The sequence below is a fragment of the Sardina pilchardus genome, chromosome 18 (assembly GCF_963854185.1).
Source record: "Sardina pilchardus chromosome 18, fSarPil1.1, whole genome shotgun sequence".
In the NCBI taxonomy this organism is placed as follows: domain Eukaryota; kingdom Metazoa; phylum Chordata; class Actinopteri; order Clupeiformes; family Clupeidae; genus Sardina; species Sardina pilchardus.
In genome coordinates, this window is record NC_085011.1 from 26,865,149 (window position 1) to 26,884,120 (window position 18,972).

Below are 18,972 nucleotides of genomic sequence, written 5' to 3' on the forward strand. Positions count from 1 at the left end.
CGTTTCCTCTGCACACACACACACACACACACACACACACACACACACACACACACACACACACACACACACAGGCCTACATACACACGCGCACGCACGTAAACCTAAGCATACCGATTACAGGCAAATCCCTTCAGTTTTTGGTTGTGAAAACAATAATAAAAAGACCCCCACACATACACCTCGCTCTCGGTCACGTTTATTTATTCAGTCAACCCATTATTTTAGGTTATTTATGTACACCACAGATGAAGTATAGGCTTGTTCAGAAACACACTCTGCTGACGGCACTGAACCGCTCCTGATCAAGCCATTCTCTAGTCTTGTCACACCTGTAAAGCGATATTAAATAGTTTAAGTCGTTCATTTTGGATGGAATGACACATCAACGTTTACACACATCTAACTATTTATTGAAATACAGCAGAACCTATTTTTATTGTACTACATCATATTACGTGTAGCCTACTATATTCATTGCTTGTAATAGTTTGATGAAGCCATGCAGACTGTAAGATAACAATAACATATTAGGTTGGAATATTGATATAATGGATTTTCAGTAGCCTACCGGCAATGAAGCGCCTATAATTTGAAGAATGTGTACACCCATACATATCACACACGGACTGAATTTCAGGATTGGTACCAATTTGACGGTTCAACTATGGTGTGTCGATAGAATCCTCCTGACTCAATAAATTAAGTTCACAATAAAGGTCTTTTCACTCCCAAACCACATTTCCCTTCCAATAAATATTCACTAAAACACACGCGCTGTCATCGAGAGTGGGGAGCGTCAAGGTCACTCCGCGCCGTTTCACGCGCTCACCGGCAATTTCCTGTGAGGTCAGGTCGTCTGCACCGCAGTGGCGCGAGGCACTGCTACCAAGCTACCTCGACGCTAATCGCCAGAGGAGTCGATTATCACTCTTCCAGGTATTTGGGCTCAACACTTTATGCAGAATTAATATGATGAATGCACCACTCTCGCAAGCCCCCGAGCCTAACATATGATGTTCTAAATGGGAAAACCTCCCAAGGCGAAGTGTGCGCTATACTCTGTTCTTTCCCCTTCACTCACTGTCAAAAATGTGACTTTTCTCAACAAAGAGAAATCACCATGCTGGAGCATAGCACACTAATTACCTCGTGGAACAGTGGTTAGCGTCAGGTATCATATATAGACGCGTTAACACATATGAATCACGCATACTACAACTAGTTTTTGTAAATAGCTTATTCATCTCAATATCATGTCCTACGGAAATGGTCTTGGCCCTATAGCCACACGTCCTAACATGTATGGTGTATGCGAATGTATGGTAGGTAAACTATATAGTTTGATATTCCTTGTTATCATATCATTCGTTCGGCCATTATTCTGTCGACATTAGGGGATATCTGCAAAGCTCAGCTGTTCTGCTGTCAAACTTAATTAAGCATGCTCGGTCCTCGGTACGGGTGGATGAGGATAGCGAAGCTGATGAAATAATTACCCGTGCTTGAAGCTGTTCCTCTCGAGCTCCAGTCCGGTCGTTATCATTAGTTCGTTAGTTTCGGAGTCTAATCGAGCAACTTGCCACCTTACACCACATGGTCCCGCTTAAAGACTTAAAAACGTCCTACTTCTGGATGTCCGTACCTGGAGGATTTTTCCTTGAGTAAATTTATATATTTATATAACCTACATTACAAGTGTTCCCCTCAACAATCTCTATTAAAACAGTCGTACCCCAGTGTAGCAAACAGCTTGACCTGTAGAGGCCTCCAACCCAAGCAGAGATGATTTGTATCTTCACGGACTTTCCCTGATTTTGACAGAGAGCTTGCTAATGCAGTTATCTATTGCCGTATCCGGGCACCCCGGGCTCTCACTCGAAGTTTATTCCCGCCATCGACCGAGGAGATAGATACGGTCGGCAACAATAACGCCTGCAAGCCTCAGTTAATGTGTCGCTTACATGCGTGTCAGCCATTGTCTCGCTTTTATTTGTTATAATGTCATGGTCCTCGAATGAGTCAGACACTAAATACTACCTGTCGTGGCACACATCGCCTGGACGCCAGCTTTTGACATCACCCTTCGCTGCCTGTTGTCATCCGCTGAGGCGTCAAGTGACCGGGAAATTATGCAAGTAGAAAAACAACACCGTTTAAAAGGGACGTGCCGTGCCATTGTTGAGAACGATCAAAGATGACAGTGATTACCGTGTGTGATGAGGAATCTCGGCGTTTCATGTTGCCCCCCGAGAAAGGGACGGGAGTCTTAAGTTCACAAATAAAATTCAAGTTTCCAGTTCTATTATTCATTGTTCTGAGAGATGGTACTTCACCACCGCCATCCGAGACAGCAGAGAGAGCGTCATTCGGCGTTGAGATAATACGATAATGACGATGTGCATTAGAGACGTATTCAGGTCGGGCTGTTTGTGAGAGTAACTATACATGTCAGGTAGGCCAGGGGACAGATAAACTATGCAGGGACCTCGAGGAATTCCACTCAGACCTATTTCAGTGATTATTCCAATGCATACACGACCATCGGAGTTAATGCACTGCCAAGTTGTTCTTAGTCTAAAATCCAAAATGTCTCTAAACATGTATTCAAACTTAAGAAATAAATGTTTTATTGTTGTAATCAGGTAATGTGTATTCTCTGTATCAGCCAATGTTAAATAGAGAAGGGGAAGTATTATCTAATCCTAAAGTCGCTTCAAGAACAGTGGGAGATTTATTATGGTAATTGTGGAGAACAGAAGAACGGAAATGTTTAATCCAAATTTTACATTTAACACCACGCACTCATGTTACCATCAATCCGAGATTATTCATGAAGGATTTAAATATCGACCCAAGGTCTTCATGTTTGCCACTGTAGTGTTTTGAGCCAGCAATTAGCTATGTAATGTCTCTGTGTAAATGGTCATCTCGATAGTTCACTCCTTCTGAAGGAGGCCCACGGACGCCGATACTTTGGGGGACCTTTCTTACTCGATATGATCTTACAGGATAATAACTCGAGATGCAGCTTCCATGGAACTTGTTATTCACGGGTGAACGGCATCTGTCGAATGCGATTTGTGTCTGTGTCCGCGTAGGGGCCCGCGAGATCAATAGGGGACGTCTGGAGCGAGCCGGTAGACGCGGCGCGAGCTGCACTGCTGTGACAGGTACAAGCCCAGCGCGCGGCAGAGCGAGGCGCTGAGGGAGACCGGGAACCGTTTCCGCTCGCCTCGCGCATCAACAGGTAGCTCGGACTCGAACAAGGCAAAGGGGAAATGAAACGGTTGTCATTTTTTATTATGCGTGGGATCTCTGGGATGTGTGGGATTGATGAAGTAGTAGGCTGTTTGTATGTTTAACTTCGATTTTAAAGTGTGGAGTTATTTTTGACCAAATAAGCTATAACGATTAATTGATAGACTTAAACATGGACAATACTACCAATAGCCTACGCTACATAGAAAACAATTATTGTAATTGTTGGATTGTTTAAGCATAAGAATATTATCATCAAATATTAAATGTGTATTCTGTATGATAACCTATTTATAGCCTATTTACTTTTGCGCCTCATTTGAGCTCTGAGTTGTCTGAATCGATGTGTGTTTTTTTTTCTTTCAAAGAAAACTGACAAACAACTTTGAATTATTATTCTGTTGAACGACAAGAGTAGGCTATTTCCTATTTAAATTCGCTCATATTTTGAGAAAAGGGTGTCAAAAAATAGTTCGACTTCGCTTGTTCGCAGAAGGGCATTACTGGTTTAATCGGCAGATTAGGACACGCAGCGTGTGGTGGTCAATGGAAACTTAAGAACATTATTTTTAAACGACGGATTCCCAACAGGAAGCGACTAACAAAAGAGTGAACTTCTTGAGAGTCTGGTTCAGGGTTCAAGGAATCGGCTGGGTTATTGTGTCCTATATTAGGCGTTCACCGTCTGCTCTGAAGTTATAGGCTTTTTTAAATTCCAGTGCCATGGCGGCTATTCGTTTTAGCAGTTGACCCCTGCTGCCATGGAGGAAAGTGAAATCTCATTATGTCAAAGTGAATTTCAGTGACACAGACAGGCGATATCAACAATATATGCTGCAAATATGGCTGCAGTGGTTTAATATCATTGCATTCTTTCACGAAAGGCTCCATTTACTGCATTGAGAGTTTGTCATTTTGTCATAGCGTAGTGCAGGTTGTTTTCCATCACGTTTTTTAATATACAATTCTGTCATTGAAATAGACTTTGCTTGGCTTCGCACCTTAATATCTGCGGAGTATTTTAAGAATATGAAAGTCGAGCCTAACATGAACTACCTGATAGCTTGGGATGTTAACTAATTAACAGCTGGAAAGTAGGCTAGCTGAGTTTTGCGAATTTTGGAATGCGATGAATTTACCTTCATAATATTTGCTAAATTATGAAAGTAGGCTAATTAGTTGTATTAGACTACTACTGTGGTTGGTAATGAATAATTTTGTGTCATTTATATGGCATTCAATTATTTACTTGAAATTAAATGATTGTGAAATTATTTTTTTTAAATTGATTTAGTTAGTTATTATTTCGATCCTTGTCAGTATATCCCGATTGTATCTGCTATCTGCTACATATTCTAATAGAAGATGAACACTCTAGCACACAAGCAAATGTAGGCGAAATATGTATTTAGCTACACAATTAGAGAAAGGAAACAGGGGAGACGAGAGAACACTCTCACAAGAGGGCAGCCATATTTCGTCAAAGAGAAGCCCCTCTCTCTCTCTCCGTCTCTCCCCTCATAGAGACCGCGTAACAGCCTATTCTCATCAATGTTTCATCAGCACTGTTACCCAAATTAATAGGAGACTCTCGGACAGATGTCAAACCGTCTCAAAAAGGTTTATGTGTGACTTGACTGACCCTGAAGGCGGACGCATTATCAACGCGCCCAAATCAAAGATTCATCGCGGACAGCTGTAACCTGTACAGTGTCACCGTGATGTCATTAGCGGCGGATGCTGATATCGGTGGCCACTTCAACCGGACCGGCAAGGCTCTCAGCGGCGTCCGACCTCATCATTTATGTATGACCTACAACGCATTGGACCGACTCAATAGACTCCAGACAAAACCAGCAACATCCAGGCGAGTGACATGGAGGTCGCTTAAACTGCCTTCGCGTTAATCGTTTAGGTGAGATTTGCCCCGTGAAGGTCACAACACAGAAAGTGTTTTTTCCCTTTGTCCTAAGGTTGCCTTACTCCGTTTTTAATAAACAACTATATTATTAACTGAAAATACAACGTCACACTAGGAAAAAGCAAATGTGCTTTTCTTCCGTGTGTGTGTGTGTGTGTGTGTGTGTGTGTGTGTGTGTGTGTGTGTGTGTGTGTGTGTGTCCTCTCACAGTAGCAGGTTAAAGTAGGTTATGAAAGCTTTCACAATCACTTGCTCCACAGTGAAAGTTTGTCAAAGATTGGAAACAGAACGCCACCTCCTCCTCCTCCTCCTCCTCCTCCTCAGTGCAGACCTTCCGTTTGTCCCGCTCACGTCTTCCCGAGAACAGCTCTGGCCCTGTAATTGCCCTGGCGCGCGCTTCGTGGGAAGGTGCATATATAGGCTAAATGTCGCGGAGAGGTAATGGGAAGTTATTGGGAGGTACTCCGACAACGGTGTCCGCGGGGCCTTCGGTTCAACGGGAGGTTAAAGAGCCTGTTGATATCTTTTGTTTGCTTTCTTCAGAAAAGCGCCTTCCTTCCTAAAAGAGGATGTGCTCTGCTTGCCCGCGAGCCCACCCGACACCACAGGTCAGCCCGTTCTCCCTCACCAGCCCGAGACCTTGTTTGTTTTTGTAAGTTTATGAAATCTGCCCAAACAGGAAAAAAAATAATATCACTACGTCATATGTCGTTAGGTTTGGTCTCCTCTCTGTGCGTGCACCTAGGCTCCGGAGGATTCTTTTGTGTTTGTGTTCGAATTCCAACAAGTAAGGTAGGTGACTGTTTTTGTTCTCACAAATTGTAACAAGTGGTACTGAAGCACGCAAATGTACTGCATATACACTTATACTTATAAGTATGATAATAATTATTATTATGTACAGTATTGGATGGTTATAGTTTGCAAACAAGAGCTTAAGTATCATTGGTTATTGTATAATTCTCTGGAATAGTTTGATGGAGAAATGTATGAATGAAATATATCTATAAATATACTTTTTCCAAAAGAGCTATTGTTGATCTGCTCCTCAAACTTTTGCCTGTCATACAGTATCATTGACATCAATAAGCAGGCATGGAGATAGACACAGTGAGAGAGGAAGAATAATAATAAGAAGAAGAGTATATAGTATAGAGTATATGAGCATAGTATATCAGGGTAGATTGGTCATGGAGTAACCTCTAATGTGTAAATTAAGACCTGTACCTGCTCACAACCTTGCAGTGCACACACTGACACCCTGGTCATCCAATAAGGATTGGTCTCACTTGGGTCATAAATAGGAACACGTGCCTCCATTTTGCCAAAAAGTGGCACTAGTTTAAAAGGAAGGTGCCACCAAGCTATTGCGACATATCTACACCTCTGACTATATCTCTGATCTGACAGGGAAATTAGGGCTGCGTTTTGAAATGTGGCCCAGTGTGTCTCTCTCGCCCAATCTCCCCAGCCCAGCCGCCTGCCGTGCCAAGAAAGGGGCGAGCAAACGAACAAACAAGCGAAAAGCACATAAACAAACACGGGGCAAACACACTAACGGTTCATAGGCTAAGCTCATTATCCTCACTGATCATGCCACCGTGCATAAATACGCAACACATAATGGTGCGTATCAGTGGCCATACTAACACCCCGCGCCCACAGACAGAGCCCTAATAGCATCAACATGGCAGCCACAACAGTGCCGAATCGAGACGGACGCAGACTAATTGCTCACAATGCCTCGCAATGCAATGGCCAGTAATGCTTTGCAATGTGCCATAAGCTTCATCATATTAGCTTGTGTGTTTGGTGTTTAAAACCAGCTTAGGCCTACATGGTTATGGGGTTAGCCTGCATCTTATGGGTCATGGAATAATTAAGGGAGGAACAAGACTGTTGATTCCCAGCAGACGCAGAGGCCTCAGCCATTAGGAAACTTTTTGGAGTCTAAAAATGTAATCCATTAAAACAAAGGAAGAAATAACATTGAAATGTCAATTGTGTTTTGCGTAGGCCCAGGTCTTGTTCTGAGTCAGAGTAGCATTCTCAGATACAAGCAGAGGAGGAAATAGCAAGGCTAGCACAGAGAGGGATAGGTTGGGCTAGAGCACATAGGATGGGGATAATACAGTAGAGTACAATGGAATAGAATGCAGTAGAGTACAATCCATAGCCTGTCCATGGTACAGTATACAGTAGAGTACAATAATACAGTAGAGTAAACAGTAGAGTACAATCGAATAGAACAGAGTCAAGTAAAAAAGAATGATTCTGCTTAACATGGCCATAGTCATTGTATTTGTATACATAGTAGGCTACTTATATTTGTATACTATTTGTTTGCATTTGTTCTGCATGAAACTGTGTCTGTTGTGATCTTTATAACATGCAGCCACAACACCACAATTTCCCCTTGGGGATGAATAAAGTAATTCTGACTATCAATATATTTATCTATTTATCTGAGACTATCGGCTTATAGGCAGTCATATTTCAAAATGTATGATTATGAATATAACCTGGCTCTCTGAAGGAGAACATGCCATGTTAACCAATGGCAATTCATTCTCGGATGATTTGATCGATATGAACCAATCTCCAATCACCCGTCTCAGGGATTTTTTTGTGGGCCACTGCCCATATATGGCAGCGCTATGAGAAACACCGTAGGCATTCTGAAGTACTCCAGCGGACCAGGTCTAGAGAGCCAATGCGGCTAGAAAGGGTTAACACCTCATGTTGTTCTTCAGAGTACCGAGGTTGTATTCTTAACCATGTGTTCTCTTTTAGTCAAGTTCACTCATCGTTAACCAATGGGAACACGTATACCACAGCATTTCATTGGCAGCAATGGCCAAGCATTCACCTGTGAACTCACTGCCGGGGTGCTGAGTGCATACATGGCTGGTGGTCATATAAGCCAACAACAGCTCTGGTGAGTACTAGTGTCTACAGTCATTTCCTGTGTATATATTAGTCGCATTGTGTATAAGCCGCAGGACAGCGTTTTATGCCAGTCAGAAGGAACAAAACCATATTAATACCATTATAACTGCCCCGATGTATTAACCTCATTGCTGAAGACATTTAGCACAATCAATGTATAAGCCACGGCTAATAGTTGGAAAATTACGGTAGCCATGGTAACACACAATATGAAATGGCACACTGGCACACAGAGTTTTACTCATGTGTGAGGCTGGCACACTGGCATTAGCAGAACACTGACTAGCGCACGCACCCTTGACTACAGCGGGCCACGTCGTCAAACGAAGACGAAGAGTATAGCAGCTCGTTGGCGCTGGAGGGCTACTCTCAGGGTGAAGATCATAGCATGGCATACCTGCCCTGAGCGTTACTGTTGGGAGTGCCATGCACGCATGGTTGGCAGCTTCTGGCTCCTGGCCAACGACGTGGCACAAGCCTAATACACACAAGGGCACGTGCCACGCCACGGTGACACCATAGCGTCAAATGAACCTCAGCAGGTGTTCTTTCAGAGCAGAATACCGACAGGTGAATGTGTCCAGACAGGTCGGTTCGTGGCATCAAAAGACTGACTAGCACTGGCATAGGAGGGCCAATCACGGGCACGAGGCGTGGAAAGCAGTGATACACTTACTGAGCGAACAGCTGGAGTGTGGTGCCTTCAGCTGCGGCCAGACAACATTGTACAAGCAGAACTCTGATGGGGGCACAAGTCTGACTGAGGCATGCCATCCATACTGAGAGCACAGAGCAGCTGACGCACTAATGATGTCCATATCGTAAAAACAGGCAAAGGCACCACAACAAACCCAGCTTGCGCTTAAAGCAACACTAAAGAGTTTTTTTGTGCCTTGAAATAATGTTTCAAAATCATTTCAGTGGTTCATCAACTTGTAACAGGGTGAACAGCACCTCTGCATTCGTGTTGCGACCCTCATATCAGCTGTAACCGCACTATGGCACAGGGGCAGCCGTGGTGTACTGGTTAGCGCATCGGGCTTGTAACCGGAGGGTTGCCGGTTCGATCCCCGACCAGTCCACCACAGCTGAAGTGCCCTTGAGCAAGGCACCTAACCCCTCACTGCCCCCCGAGCGCCGCTGGTTGGGCAGGCAGCTCACTGCTCTGGGTTGTGTGATTCACCTCACTGTGTGTTCACTGTGTGCTGTGTGTTCACTAATTGGGTTAAATGCAGAGAACTGAATTTCCCTCACGGGATCAAAAAAGTATATATTCTATTCTATTCTATGTAAGTTTGCCAGATCGTAAAAATGTATTAAATAGTTAAAAAATTAACAAGCAGATATCATTATGAAACTTCACCAGTTGGTTACTTAGACCAATATGAAAAATAAATAAATGTTTACTTTAGAAGTTTTCTTTAATGTAATGTTTGAATGCAAATAAGGCATGATGTCATTAAATATGTGCTGATTTGCATAAACTTTAATAGAATTTTTTTTTAGGTGAAAAGTATTTTACACAGGGAATTATGGATATCTTGTTCAGTTATTCAGTAAATCAGAAAATACTGCCAATAGCCTTTAACGCATCAATTCTCGCCATGTTTTTAGGAATAAAATGTAATATAAATCAGGCTAAAAATATATTAACAAACCCCTCAGTGATAACCTTCTAAATACGGTTAGGAATAAGACTGAAAAGTATTGTTTAGTTATTAGTTATTAACTAATAACTAAACAAGATATCCATAATTCCCTGTGTAAAATACATTTTATCTAATATGTCAACAAAATGAACAAATAATTTTGAAACGGTCTTCATCCAGTGTTCAGATTTTATTTTGTTAAGTTTATGGAAATCAGCACATTATTAACTACATCATACCTAATTTACATATTGAAACATTAAATTACTGAAAACTTTTTTCAGTTTCCTAGTGATATCTGCTAGTTAAGTGTTTGACCCTGTTCACCGGATATCACCGGGCAGTGCGGGCACCCTCCCAAATCTTAAACAGGTAACCCTAGTCTAAAAGATTCTGCAAAAAAAAACAATCAAACTTTAACCGACAAAACCAGGTCTGAACCCATGGCTGCCGCACTATAGCGGATATGTAGTTTGGTGACACAACAAAACCTACAAATTTGACTTGCTTTGATATCATACTTTCATATGCAACATACTCTACCTTGTCTGTGGACATCAATATTTGTTGAATAAACAAATAGCATTCGTGCGACAGAGGAAAAGCACTTTAGTGTTGTTTTAAGCAAATCTGTTCAACAGAGACTCTTTTCCTTGTGGAGCGTTCAGGCGGAGTTAGTCCTGATCCTTATATGCTAGAGCAATGGTGGGATGGTAATGTAGTGGTAGTGTAGTGGCTAAGGAGCTGGGCTAGCATGCAGTAGCCTGAAAAAGTTGTGGGTTCAACGTTTGCTTTCACCATTGTGCCCTTGAGCAAGGCAATTAACACCGAGTTGCTATGCGGAGAATGGCCCTTGTAATATTCCAGATAGTACAATCAGATTGGCAGATAGTGGACCGCTGGTAGCATGCCACCAGTGGCGTACCACTTCTAGTCCGCCATTGGACCACCATCTCTTTAAATGTAACTTTTTATAAATATTAAGAAAACATGTTAAATGTTATCAAAATTATGAATGAACTGAATAAATTCAAACGATTTCAGACCAATAGTGCCAACATACATTATTTTTGGGGCATTTGTAGGCAACCCACCAGCAGACCACCAGAGTACCAAGGTGCCAGCAGACTGCCAGATCTGTCCCAAGTGGGCGGACAGTGGTCCACCAGTCTCTTGCTATCTGGGTAGAATTGACATATGTCACTTTGGATAAAAGTTCAAATTTGTGCAAGGAGCACGCACATCCCAGAGGTTAAAGATACGTGCTGGACCCAAAGGGACTTAGATGAGCGTGAATTAAAAAAAAGTCTGCACTCTTGATGTTTTTATAACCACAGGTGTAACGTTTTGGGTCAACTTGCCCTTCCTGATGTCTGAAGATGTTGGCCCGAAACCTATGGTGATAAAAACATTATTTCCATTGGAGCAGTGCTCAGACTTTTTTATTCATACTTTGGATAAAAGTGTCTGCTGAATGAATACTGGTACATGTAAATGACCTCTCATAGCACTACTTACAACTAGTCTAGCTGATCCTTGACCTACAGTACCACCTAATTGTGCCTGTTGAGGGCTCCACGCTCATGGCAACCTTGACAGGGACAAGAAGGAGGCGCTTATTCCCAGCTGCATTTCCTCTCCAGACAATTGCACTCATTGATGCACTCTACCTTTTTAAATGTCACTATTTTTTGTCACTTTCTACATTCTTCACTCTTATATTTTTGCACTCTATCTTTTACATTTTCCTAGAATTGTTGTTTCCTATAATTGCTTTAAGCTTTTTAACATGTTTATCAATCTGAAAGTCGTTTTGGTTAAAAAGCGTCAGCCAAATGTAATGTAATGTAACATGTAAATTACCTTGACCAACGTCATTCTGGTCCCAAATGAAAACTAACATTTATGATCATCCAAAAGTAAACCCTATAGGTTGTTGGTAGACCGGAGAATCCCTTTGTTGCCAAGTATTTTTCACAGCATAGCTTTTTGCTAACAGAGCCATGTCTAAACTTTTCTTCCTGACACTAAAACTTGGGGGAACTAGTGTTTGGTGTTTTGCCCCCCCCCCCACCCATCCATCCATCCATCCATCCCTCTCTCTCTGGTCATACTGTGTGTCAGAGTGTTCAGATGGGGTCATCCCTATGTTCCCCGGGTCTTATGTTCCCCGGTTTTTCCCAAAAGGGTCCTATTGAATTTCCCCTTGGGGATCAATAAAGTATCTATCTATCTATCTATCTATCTATGTTCCCCGGTCTCAAACAAAGTGGGGACCCGGGGAACATAGGTACGCTCCCGCTCAGACTATGGAACAGGAATCCTCAGGAGCTATCTAGCCATGTAGCCCCACTCACCTGACATTTTTTGGAAACGCCAGGAGGACACGCAGGAAGCTGATTGGATGGCACAAGGTTCTGGGTGGGGTGAAGGTTCCATGTCCATCAGAACAGCACGCAAATAAGGTTCTGTTTCTCTCCTGCCTGAAATACACACAGATCGTGACGAGCGGTTACTTAACATGACTGCCAACACCAACAGAAAAGGCTGATGGACTGTGTGTGTAAGTGGCACACAGTGAGAGAAACATCTTACCCAATTCTTTAGCCTCTATGGGATGATGATTGGCAGGGCGCGTAACAACACCCACCTCCATTCAAATACCTGAAGTTTGATCCCTTCGGTTGTCCCTCTCACAGTCCTTTCTCTCTCTCTCTCTCTCTCTCTCTCGCTCTCTCTCGCTCTCTCTCGCTCTCTCTCTCTCTCTCTCTTTTCTGCTGTGTGCTTGTGAGAGTGAAATATTCTACTTAGTTCTTGATCCTCTGTAGGATGATTGGCAGGGCCAGTTTCTGCACGAGCAGAATTTTAGTGACACATAACACCCACCTCCATTCAAATAAATTCCTCTCCTCTTACTCTCGTTTCTCTCTTTCTCTCCGTTTTTTCTCTCCCTCCCTCTCACTGTCAATTCACATACTGTACCTTCTCTCTTTCTCTCTCTCTCTCCCTTATCTTTCTCTTCCACTCTCTCTTTTCTGCACCCCCTCTGTGCATGTTTTGGGAAATGTGCTAAAGGTAATTCTCCAGTACAAAAAATAGACTAATTCATTCAGACGACAATCGGATGAATCAAGAAATTCACAAAGTAGAGCAAGATGGTGTAAACCCAGGGGAACCTGGAGCAGAACAGCATCAACCAGGAAGCAGTGGAGACACAGAAATAAGATGAGCATCAAGGTACAATTGAGCACTTTTAGCTGCTCAAAGCCTCTCAGCACACTGGATACGTCTTTAACCTTGACCCCTTCTCTGGCTCTCTTTGTCTTTTCCTTGCCCTCCAAACCCTGAAATGAGACAGGCCTTAAACAAGCCAGCCCATTACCACCAATTACCCCAATTAGGCATTTGGGCTGAACCATCTCAGAGATGGGGGTGAATGGGAGACCCCATCATAAATCGGTTAAAATACAGTGCCTATCCATGTTGAACTTGTTGAAATGTTGAAATCCTGCAACAGGCATAATTATATTTATAATATAAGTAAAATATTAATCATGTGTGTCCTATTGCAGTTATGGCATAATTATATTTATACTATGAATAAAATATAAAATGTGTGTCCTATTGCAGTTCTGGGATAGGGAGTATAAGCAGGTTTACTTTTTCTCACTTAAGCAGCCTCTCTCTCTCCTCTCTCTTTCTTTCTCTCCCACTCTCTCTCTCTTTCTTTCTCTCTCTCCCCCTCTCTCTCTCCTCTCTCTTTATCTCTCTCCCTCTCTCTCTCTCCCTCTGTAGCCTGCACAGTAGCTGTTGTTGGAATACCCTTGTCCAGGTGTCCGTTGCCAAGAACTTGGCGTGCTGTATGAGTGTCCCATTCCACTGAGTAAGAACCCAAACAGACAATCCCAAGGATTTATTCATTTCATTTAGGAAGATTCCAGATCCGCCACCCTCCCCCCTTACAACACAAACAAATGGCACTATTGTACACATTTCAGAGTGTATGAGTACCCACACATCCACACCCACATACAAACACATAGCCACATCCACCAAACGCGCGCGCACACACACACACACACAGACACACACACACAAGCATGCACACACTCACAGCCCTGTTGAGGGGTGTGTGTTTGGTCTGTGCGGGAGGTCACCCAGGGGCTATGCGGGGTTCTCACCGCAGGCCTTTGTTGTCTGGCCCACTGATGGAATCTGTGCATTGTGGTCGTGACCTCAGAGCTGGGGGGAAGCTGACGTCCGACTGGCCGTTTGTCCTTGCCGCCGCCACCACCCACCCTCTCTACTCCGCATTGTTCACCTCCGTCACTGGGCTTTGTTTGGTCATGTTTTTCACCTTGCTGCCTTCTCTGACCCCCCCTCCCCCCCCACTCACACACACACACACACACACACACACACACACACACACAACCTCCCAAGTCTGTCCTTGCCCATATACCCAGCACCGCCACCACCACTTCTACCATCAAACACTCATGCCCCCCCCCCCCCCCATTTTAAATATAAACAATAACAAAAAATACAAAACAGGCAAAACGACTGCATTGCTATACACAATTGCTGTGAGGACAAAAGGTGTGTGTGTGTCTGGCGGGGCGAGGGGGGGGGGGGGGTGGTTGCTTGGGGAGGGAAAATAGTTCTTATTTGTGTGTTGTACAGAATAGAGGGAAAATGAGCCCATTCTGGTCAATGCTTTATATGATAATGGCCACTGGGTCCAGAGTGGCTACCTGGAAACTACAGCTCTTATTTATCTGCATTTCCTATTGACAGACATTGTACATTACACACACACACACACACGTATATACACACAAATGCACACAGAGGGACACAAAAAAGGTGCTTTATTTGTGGGGGAATTACAATTAATGTCATGACAAACAACATTTATGGCATGAGATCGGCGGGGAGCGAACCCGACAGGAAAAACAAAGTGCGGAGTGCCCTAATCCCGCGTGTATCTGCCGCAATAATCCTAAATGAAATACAAATTCCATAAAGGGATTAGAGAAGTGTCATAGAGGAACTGGCTAGGAACGGCACCGGTAATTTGTAACCTTAGCAACAACTGGAAATGAGGATTATCACAGCCATGCCGGCTGTCTTAGTGGACTCAGAGTGGGGTTGCCACGGCTACTGGCGAAGGTATTAGCAAAGTTGCTGAAATATCAGATGCTGTGGTGAAAGGGCCGCACTGGAGCCGCTAGCTTAATTAACCAACGCCTGGCTTCAACACCACACAGCAATGCATCGCATTGGAAAAGCAAACTGTGTGTGTGTGTGTGTGTGTGTGTGTGTGTGTGTATGTATTGACCAATATCTGTTGCCTGTCAAAAAAATAATGTTACTGTTTTCATTCCATTTGAAAGGCAAACTATGCCTGGTATATTGAACCAGAGTGTGGTGTGTGTGTGTGTGTGTATGTGTGTGTGTGTGTGTGTGTGTGTGTGTGTGTGTGTGTGTATTGGCCAATATCTGATGTTTGTCAAAAAAATAACGTTACTGTTTTTATTAATACTGATAAATATCATAACACTATACATACAGTACATCACATGTATATGTGAAAAGCTATGATTTATGTCATTTATGTCACAATTTATGTTACAAATGATTAAAGCCATGATACATATTGATTATCTGAACTGTTTCTCTTGACAAGGCTACGTCATATGCGACATGTGCACTTCTGATAGACTTAATGCCCCCTCCCTGCACTCTGTGTGGATAAGACACCCAGCTGCACAAGAGCTTGCTGAATGGGTTTCACTTCAACATGCTGTGCTTGTGATTGACAGCTGTGCTGCTCTCACGCCCCTATCTCCCTACCGGTGCGTAAACAGCCTGCCGCACGACGTGCTGCCTTCAGCCGCGGCGCTCAGCAACACCGGCTACCATCTGAACGTGTTGGGGTGGCTTGCATGGAGATGCGTACGGCCTCATCTATCTAGTTGGACCACTTTCTGGCATTGCCTTCTCAAATAACTCATTGCTCAACCACGTGTAAGTAACAATGACCCAACCCAACGTTCTTTCTTTCCCCTCTCTCTCTCCCTCTCTCTCGCTCTCTCTCTCTCTCTCTCCCATACACTCCCTCTGTTTTTCCATGTTCTGTTCCTCTCTCTTGCGCAAGTTTTGTCCTCTCTATCTCCTTCTCTTTCTCTCTGTCCCCCTGTTCCCTGGCTTTCTTCTGTCTTTCTCTCTGTCCCTCCCTCATCTTCCTGTCACTCTAGTTTTCTTTTCTTCATTGTAAGTTTGGGGGAAAGCCATTAGAGCAACAGTAAATGGCTTCACAAGTGACATTTGCTGACATTCAAGAGACTGTATTTATCAGGGTACCACTGTTCACCTCGGTGAATGAAATCCATTTGTGTCTGCGCTTGTGGCTGTCTCTCCCTCTCTCTCTTTTCTCTCTTCCTCTTTCTTTCTCTCTCTCTCTCTCCCTCCCTCTCTCGTTCCCTCTCTCTTCGACTTTCTCTCTTTCTCTCGCTCCCCCCCCCCCCTCAATTGATGCCCGGCGAATGGGAAATGGCAAGGTGGCGCGCTGCACCGTAGCGCTGCTCAAATGTCACGCGGGAGAGGAGCTTCTAATGGGCTAAGTGCAGCCTTTCCGGCCTCAACTTGTCAGCTAATCAGAAATCTCGGTGACTCTTCTTCTCGGCATGCGGCTATACCCCCACCCTCTAAAGCACATTTTCCACACACACACGCACACACACACACACACACACACACACATACACACATACACACACCACACCACACACACACACACACACACACACACACACACACACACACACACACACACAGCAATCCGGCAGCACCTCCAAACCCGTAGGCCACAGCCGTGGACTAATTACCGGGTATACCAATCGGTGAGCACAGACCGTGAAACAGGAAGACTGCTTTTAAGACGAAGATAGTGGAGCAGCCATTTGCAAAGCACCACTTTCTTATAGCTTCTCGCCTGGTTATGAGTCAGAAGTTATATTTCGAGTGCGTAAGTACCCTCTACTCCTATACATATATACACTCACAAACATACGCACTCAGCATGTCAACATGGCCATATACATGGAGAACATCTTGCTCGCACAAATCTGAATAAAATCAACTCAACAACAACAACAACAACAACAGCAAACAACTTGTCACCAGAAACTGTAAGTCCAGAATATTCTCCTTGTGTCTATAGTGCATGTTGACTTTACGTACACTGAAAGCCCATAACATTTCCCATGTGTCTGCAGTGCATGTTGACTTTAAATACATTGTAAATAGATTCTGTCACTAAGACAGAATCAGCGACTGATTTACAGTAACTGTATATTCTGTCTGTGTAATTGTTTATTCTGTCTTTTTGTTTCCCGTCAGTGTTACATGACTTTTCTGTGAAATGAATGTGGTAATAAAGCAATTTGAATTTGAACTGGGCAGGCACAGCGTTATTGCGTTGTTTATTGGGATTGATTGAGGAGCATTAGCCCAGAGCTATCTATGAGGTTGAGTCTCTCTGGTCAGGGTGTCTCTGGTCATATGGGCCACATATCACACATACTCTCATGCAAAAACACCTAGCATTAGAATCTATGGAGGGAGGGCTTCAGTCACTAGGACTAAACTAACCACGGCTCCAAGACCGAGAACAGCACAGACACACACACACACACACACACACACACACACACACACACACCACAAACGCCACACCACATCCACCACTCAAACACACCCAAACAGAGCTCACAAGTGCTCTTCCACATGAATACACACACACACACACACACAGTGGCTGCTGCACCACTCCCTGTTTATTTCCGTGTCTGTCTGCCGCCTCTCTCTCTCTCTGTGTGTGTGTGTGTGTGTGTAATCTGCAGCGAGGGTGTCCTGAGTCTCCTCTCCTCCCCGGTGGCTACTAGCGTTAGCGATTAACATGCTAATGTGAGCGAGCGGCGCAGCGCGGAGCAGAGCGGAGCGAGGCGAGGCGGAGGAGTGGTGGCTCTGGGCTCTCCAGCGCGCTTTGTGGCGCACAATGGACAGGTCAAGGCCACAGGCTGCACACACACGAGGAGCTATTGTGGGAGCGCCGGCATGGGAAGTGGCAGCCATGGCCCAAACCATCAGAAAAGACACACAAACTCACACACACACACACACACACACACACTTACACTGACATATTCACACATGCACACACACACACACACACATTAACATATTCTATTCACTCACAGCTAGCTAACAATGTTGTTATATCAGTAATGTGCGGCATGAGGATGATGTGCAAGGGTATGTTTGCATATTTACAACGTGTGTGTGTGTGTGTGTGTGTGTGTGTGTGTGTCTGTGTCTGTGTCTGTCTGTGTGTGTGTGTGTGTGTGTGTGTAGGTGTGTGTGTGTGTGTGTGTGTGTGCAAAAGTGTGTGTGTAACATATAATGCCGGTGTTGGGAGACACAGAAGGCATCCAAATTATAGTAGACTTGAAAAGACGATCAGGAACATCATGGCATCAACTGTTTCTGAGCCTAGAATGACCAGGTGTGTCCGTAGGTCTGCTCTAACGGTGGCACCCACACACAGTGTGTGTGGTGCTGTTCAATCATACATGAAGCGCAGTGAGAATGCCCTGATGGAGGCCCAGCGTTGTGCGGCGCTGGCGTCCCGCGCGGCATGGTGTCCCAGCCCCCTCTCACAAGACTCCATCTAAACGCAGTGTATTATGCATGAGCGCATGGGGCCACGGCAGAAATAAACTACAAGCACAGGTACAAGCACTAAAACTCTCTCCGCTAAATCTCTGTGGCTTTTACCTGCCCCGTTCGGCTTTTCAGAAGGGTTAGAGGTCAGCTTTTGTGTCCATGTACTTTTCTGTGTGTGTGTGTGTGTGTGTGTGTGTGTGTGTGTGTTTGTACACTTAAGCTGCACTTTTCCAGTCACTTTTCCAGTCAGCAGGTACCTGCAGAAAGTCTTATTATGCTTCTTTAGTAACCAGTTCTTCTCTCTCTCTCTCACACACACACACACACACACACACACACACACACACACTGGAACACACATACATATACGCTGTTCTTAAGTGATAAGCAGCTTTGGAGTTCACATAGTAATATGGGCCCGTGGGCTTGAATTGGCCTGACCTCCCGTGTCAAAGTGCCCGG

General features: G+C 44.1%; 1 protein-coding gene across 1 annotated transcript in view; it reads right to left on the minus strand.

Moving 5' to 3' along the window:
* The window catches only part of six3a (SIX homeobox 3a), a 22,138-nt gene extending 9,874 nt beyond the window's left edge, over positions 1–12,264 (minus strand). The window contains exon 1 of the mRNA XM_062519687.1: positions 12,138–12,264. The gene's annotated coding sequence lies outside the window, so the exon portion shown is untranslated. The remainder of the gene's footprint in view (positions 1–12,137) is intronic.
* Between the last annotated feature and the right edge of the window lie 6,708 nt (positions 12,265–18,972).